Consider the following 6,000-nt stretch of genomic DNA (forward strand, 5'->3'; position numbering starts at 1 on the left):
GTATGGAAATCACGACCTATCTATCTAAGTCGACTGCAGCTTCTGTATTTATATCGGAACTGCAAGTAGACATAACAGGTAGCGTGGCCGAGCGGTCTAAGGCGCTGGTTTAAGGCACCAGTCATTTCGATGGCGTGGGTTCGAATCCCACCGCTGCCACATTGTTCATATTTTTTCTTACATTTGAATCCAGAATAGTTATTTTAATAAAAAATAAACTACGTCTTGATCAAATTTATTTATTCATTTGTTATTTTATTTTATTGATATATTCATTTTTTTTTATTTTCTCCCGTGCCGTTCTATAAAAAGAAAAAGGACAAATATTGTGTTTAGGGCAGACCCTGGTTTAGGGGGTCAAAAACATGAAAAATTGGAAAAGGGTAGTAGCAAGATTGCAATTGCTAATACCCGGAAATGAAATTTAGGATATGAAATTTTATGCAAGGAATAAAATCCTTGTTTAGGGTGTGAAAACAAGCGCGTGTTACCTGTTTAGGGTATAGTTTTAGCCAAGGGTTAAATCCTTGTTTAGGGTGCTTTTCAAAAGCTGATTATCGCGGATGGTGTACAGGCCACAATGGGAGTGACCCCCCCTCCCCCCGGTTATTGGAAAGGCTGTGTATCGACATTTTTGTAATAATTCGGCTGATTAATCAAATGGGCTATTCCAGAAACAGATGCACACCCCCTATAGAGGAGTTCGGATTTCCGGAGTCGTGACTGTTGGAAATCCTTTGCACACGATAGTAACGCATTCGAAGAATGTGAAGCTATCGGTGAGCAAATTCTTGGCTGGACTTCTCGAGTAAGGATATCCAGACTTTTAAACGGCGAAAAAATCCAGCAGAAAAATAGTTCAAAATCAGAAATGATCAATTTGAGAGCTCATTTTGGACATGTCCGTGATTTTTCCTTCAATTAATTGGATTTCCAGGCTTTTTCAAGTGACATTTGCAACTGGAATTCCAGTCATTTTCAGAAAGCAGACTGGAAATCCAGACATTTCTTTGATTGAAAAGTTAGTAGGCCCATGGTAGGTATATTAATCTATAATACCTACCATGGTAGGCCCACTCCTCTATAGGGGATGTGCACTTGTTTTCTGGAATAGCCCAATGTCAACAGCTGTGTGCGCCGGCAATATATCAATTAACAATAAATATTTTTGAACTATTTGTTATTGCTATTATTATTGCTAATAAGTTCGATAGCGTGTTGCTGAATATGATTTCATGGATACGGAATAGAATAGGCCTATGGAGTAATTATTCTTGTCTATCTGTATACTCAAATTCACAGTGTATACAGATGTTAACAGTTCTCTAAAAATAATGAACTGCAGGTTATTTATTTATATGAGGAAATTTCAAAATTAGTTCAAAAAGGTCATCTGTATTATGTTGATAACAAAATTTACATCTGAACTAATTATAATCGTGTAAGGTAGCGTGGCCGAGCGGTCTAAGGCGCTGGTTTTAGGCACCAGTCATTTCGATGGCGTGGGTTCGAATCCCACCGCTGCCACATATTTTATACTGTCTTTTACATTTTGATTTTAGAATCGTCAATTGAGTAAAATATAACCTGCTTTTCAACTTGACGTTCTTCTTCAAATTTATTTACTTACATTTATTTATTTATTTATTTATTTATTTATTTATTTATTTATTTATTTATTTATTTATTTATTTATTTTCTTATTCATTCATTCATTTTTCTATTTTCTTTCTTTCCCAATGTCAACAGCTGTGTGCGCCGGCAATATCAATTAACAATAAATATTTTTGAACAAATAATTGCTAATAAGTTCAAAACTGGCTAAATACGCGCCCCTCGCTCAGATACAGGAGAGTGATTTTGAATAGATCCGCCGGCGTACGATCACGGCGTATGGAAATCACAAGCTATCTATTATTCACGTGGAACGCAACCTTTGTATACTCGATGTGACAATGATAACAAAATTTATATCGGAACTGCGAGTAGTCACAACAGGTAGCGTGGCCGAGCGGTCTAAGGCGCTGGTTTAAGGCACCAGTCATTTCGATGGCGTGGGTTCGAATCCCACCGCTGCCACATTTTTCCGACTTTTTCTTACATTTGATTCCAGAATAGTTATTTTGATTAAACTTCAATCGAAAAAAACAGGTGTTTCGAATTTGATTTATCATAGGTTTTGATAAACCAAGTTTATCGACCGAGAAACCTGTTTTTTCGCAGATAAACTTGTTTTTTCAATCCAGTTGAAATCCATACACCCTGTATGGAATACATGCCCATAATCTTCCAAGTCCAAACTCAAAAGTAATGCGGGGTCTCTCATGCCAAAACTTGAATCGAAAGTTAAATTAATTTTTTTTTCGCCAGAGGAAAAAAGCACTTGAAATTCCGGATAAGATCATTTAAAGTTTGAATTCTCCCATTAAACCCTGTGGTAAAGCCACATTTTGAACCTCAAATTGCAGGGGTTGAAAGTTTTTGGACCCCCCACACACACCCCCACACTCACCCACCATGCATTTTTTCTCCTTCAAGAAATTTGGTGTAAGGTGGGTGATATAGCCCACATGTCACTAGGGAAAACGCGGTAAAATGAGCGAAATCGCTCAAAAAAGCTAAAATCGCCAAAATTTTCCACAAAATATGCTAGGTAAGCTTAAAATCTGTAAAAAGAGGAGAGATTCTGCAAATAATGTGTGATTTACCGCGTTTTCCCTAGTGACATGGGGGCTAACAAAGGTGAGACCCCACGGTTTCGAACTGCTGTACGCACATACCCGTCACTTCCAAAGTCGAGTGGGCCCGGTGATTTACCATACCAACATAAGAGAGCAAACCTTTCTTTCTCTTAAGCTTTGGGTCCGATGATTATTGAATTGATGTATCGAAAATCGGTATATTATGAAGATAAGGAGATGCTCTGAGCATGTTTTCAATAGATTAATTGAGTAGGGCAAAGTACACTGATCAATGTGCCTTTTGTTTGAAGCAAATCGGACATACAGTTTTCATAATACATCAATTTATATTTTCTTTGTATCTGATTGTTTATCGATAATCAATGTAGTTAAAGGAAGTCTCCGGCAATCACAACATTATTCTTATATGTTAGAAAAATAATTATCAAGCACGAATCACATGGTTTTATTTAAAACAAACTCATAGTGACCATAAAAACGAATAAAAACATCCGTTTCTCAACACGCTATATTCAAAATTCCCGGGCGCCGAGTGCAATGACGTCCCAGTAATACAATGAAGGCTGACGACAATTGAACACAAATAACCATTACGTCATTGCACTTAGACAATTTCGGCGCGGGAATTTTGAATATCGCGTGTTGAGAGCCGACTGTTTTTATTCGTTTTTATGGTCAATATGAGTTTGTTTTAAATAAAACAATGTGATTCGTGCTTGATAATTATTTTTCTAACATATAAGGTATAATGTTATGATTGCCGGAGTCCCCCTTTAATGAGCTAAAATAACTTGAATGGATCATTAATATGTAATTTTTGCCAATATTTTGCTAAAAATCCATGCATAAATGTTCAGAGGTACTTTTATTTTGCATATTTTTGCCTTGAAACTTGGTCAAAGTGTTTCTAATATGTTCTGATGTCCGATTTGCTTCAAACAAAAGGCATATAATCTGTTTAAAACATGCTTAGAGCACTTCCATAATGCCTCAAATACCACCTCATTGATAATAATATTGAGCAATGAATGCACGCTAAAACTAATTCAAAAGACCAACATTGCAGTTTCGGGATCGGATAGCGACGTCTGTACATTATTTTTGCAGTCTATAATATCGAATTGATTAATTCGAATTAAACAATTCATTGAGTGGCCATGGGCAGCGCCATTAGACATGTTACAAGACTACCAAGTGACAGGTGATGGACCGTACCCACACAATTGAATAGGCACTTTTTTCATAATTTTCATGAAGGTTACTCAAAACTTCCCTAGCTAATTTATTATACATCAGGGGTCTCTGCCCTTTTAATATGTTATGAAAAACTTAATTTTAAAAATATCTACCGACGGAAATAAAAATCCATCGACGGATAGTCTTGTTATGCTCTCACAAACTTAGAAAAAATCTGAAAAATCCAAAATTTAAGTCTAAAACATGCCCAAGGTTACTGCTGTCCCATTCAAAAGTACAGGAAGACCACCTACAGCGTTGAGGTCAACTTTCTAGACTTCCTGTCTACTGGCAGTAATGGCTACTACCCAGTGCTAACATCAATGAATTGTTTAATTCGAATTAATCAATTCGATATTATAGACTGTTTTGTGGGACATGAGAGCACAGCAGACACATCAAATTGCATTCTGAATACAAGGAATGTCCTTCTGAAATCAAATAATATATATTTGTTGAAATTCGCCATATAATACAAATGTTATGGCAAATTATTATTATATTTGACACTGTCCTCGAAGTAAACTTTGAAAATTTACATTTTTCTCCCAAAGATCTCAAAATTTGAGGAGTTTTTGGGAAATAAATGTATATCTTCAATACGAAACGTCTAAATTTTCAAATGATGGACGGCTTTTCAGGCCTCCCGGCTACATATTATACTACATATTATTCGATTTATAATATAAAGTTTACTTCGAGGCCTATTAAATATAAAAAATATACAAAATGTAAGTTTTTAATAATTTGCCATAAAATAATTATTGTATTATATCATGAATTAAAAAAAAAAAAAAAAATCAAAACTATTTGATATCTGAGGGACATTCCTCGTATTCAGCATGTTTTTTGTTGTTCAGAATGCAATCTGGTGTGTCTGATGTGCTCTCAGCTCAGGCTCCACAAAAACACTGTGCAAACGTTGGTATCCGATCATCCCTAAACTGCAATATTGCTCTTTTGAATTAGTTTTAGCGTTCAGTCATTGCTCAATATTATTATCAATGAAGTTTTATTTTGTCGTCGTGGAGAACACATATGTAAGAAATATCCATGACAGTATTACAATACTATTGTTCTTTTTGTGAGTTATTATTTATTATATTTTATATTATATCGATATATTAGATTTTTCAATATATATAATAAATATTATCTACGATAACATTACTGTCTGCTACCAACCAAATATTTGACAGTATATCAGAAAACAATACATACATAGGCCTATAATAAGTCGTAAGTTCTGCGTAGTACTGTATTGAAATTGTAGAGTCGTAGATAATAAGTAAAAACAGTACCAGTTTGTTATATACTATGGCCCGCGCCGGCTTGTGTTTATATTAAACCATTGTGTGTTTTATACAACAAACTGGTACTGTTTTTACTTATTATCTAGGCCTATAATATATTTATTTTATATAGAATAAGGATATAATGATATTTTAGAATAGAACAATGACATAATGACATTTTTATCGTGTGTGTAGTTCAATTATTTGCAACTATACTTTTCTTTGAGATGAAAGCCAAATATTTTATACTATATCAGAAAACAATACATATATATATATACACATGTATAGAAGGAGTCGGACCTAACTTTTACAACAGAGTCAATTGACTCTACCCGACTCTACATTCAGAGTTTTCGACGCGGTTTTCTTGACCACTTTATCTCATGATCTATGTTATAGATAAGCGAGTGGGAACTAATTGATCGATCGATTGAAAAACATCGATTATGTGCGCCATCGTTTGAATTTTACCACATTCACAGTCAGGTAGGCGACGACGCTGCTTCAATCTTGTGAAAAAAGTGCTTGGTGCGTCAGACTCCAGTTCTGCTCCTATTCATATTAACACTGGTCTTACTTGAAAGATCCAAACAACTTAGATTTATGCGGGTTCTGTGATGAATGCATTTAAAGCCTTGGGGATGAGGTCTCTATCCCAACACTCTGGTAGAAATGGCTGGAATGGGGAACGTTGCAAAGTGTAAGGCTATCATCATGTACGCTTCTGAGCTAGCTTCAGTGCCTGCATTTCTCTCCTCATCGTT

General features: G+C 35.3%; 3 non-coding genes across 3 annotated transcripts; all 3 read left to right on the plus strand.

Annotated features, from left to right (window-relative positions):
* The first annotated feature begins 77 nt into the window (after window positions 1-77).
* Trnal-aag (transfer RNA leucine (anticodon AAG)) lies at window positions 78-159 on the plus strand. Its single transcript has one exon. It is a non-coding gene; the product is annotated as a tRNA-Leu (tRNA).
* Window positions 160-1,445: 1,286 nt separating this feature from the next.
* On the plus strand, window positions 1,446-1,527 carry Trnal-uag (transfer RNA leucine (anticodon UAG)). Its single transcript has one exon. It is a non-coding gene; the product is annotated as a tRNA-Leu (tRNA).
* A 470-nt stretch (window positions 1,528-1,997) lies between these two features.
* On the plus strand, window positions 1,998-2,079 carry Trnal-aag (transfer RNA leucine (anticodon AAG)). The gene has a single exon. It is a non-coding gene; the product is annotated as a tRNA-Leu (tRNA).
* The last annotated feature ends 3,921 nt before the right edge of the window (window positions 2,080-6,000 follow it).

The sequence above is a fragment of the Amphiura filiformis genome, chromosome 13 (genome assembly GCF_039555335.1).
Source record: "Amphiura filiformis chromosome 13, Afil_fr2py, whole genome shotgun sequence".
NCBI lineage: Eukaryota > Metazoa > Echinodermata > Ophiuroidea > Amphilepidida > Amphiuridae > Amphiura > Amphiura filiformis.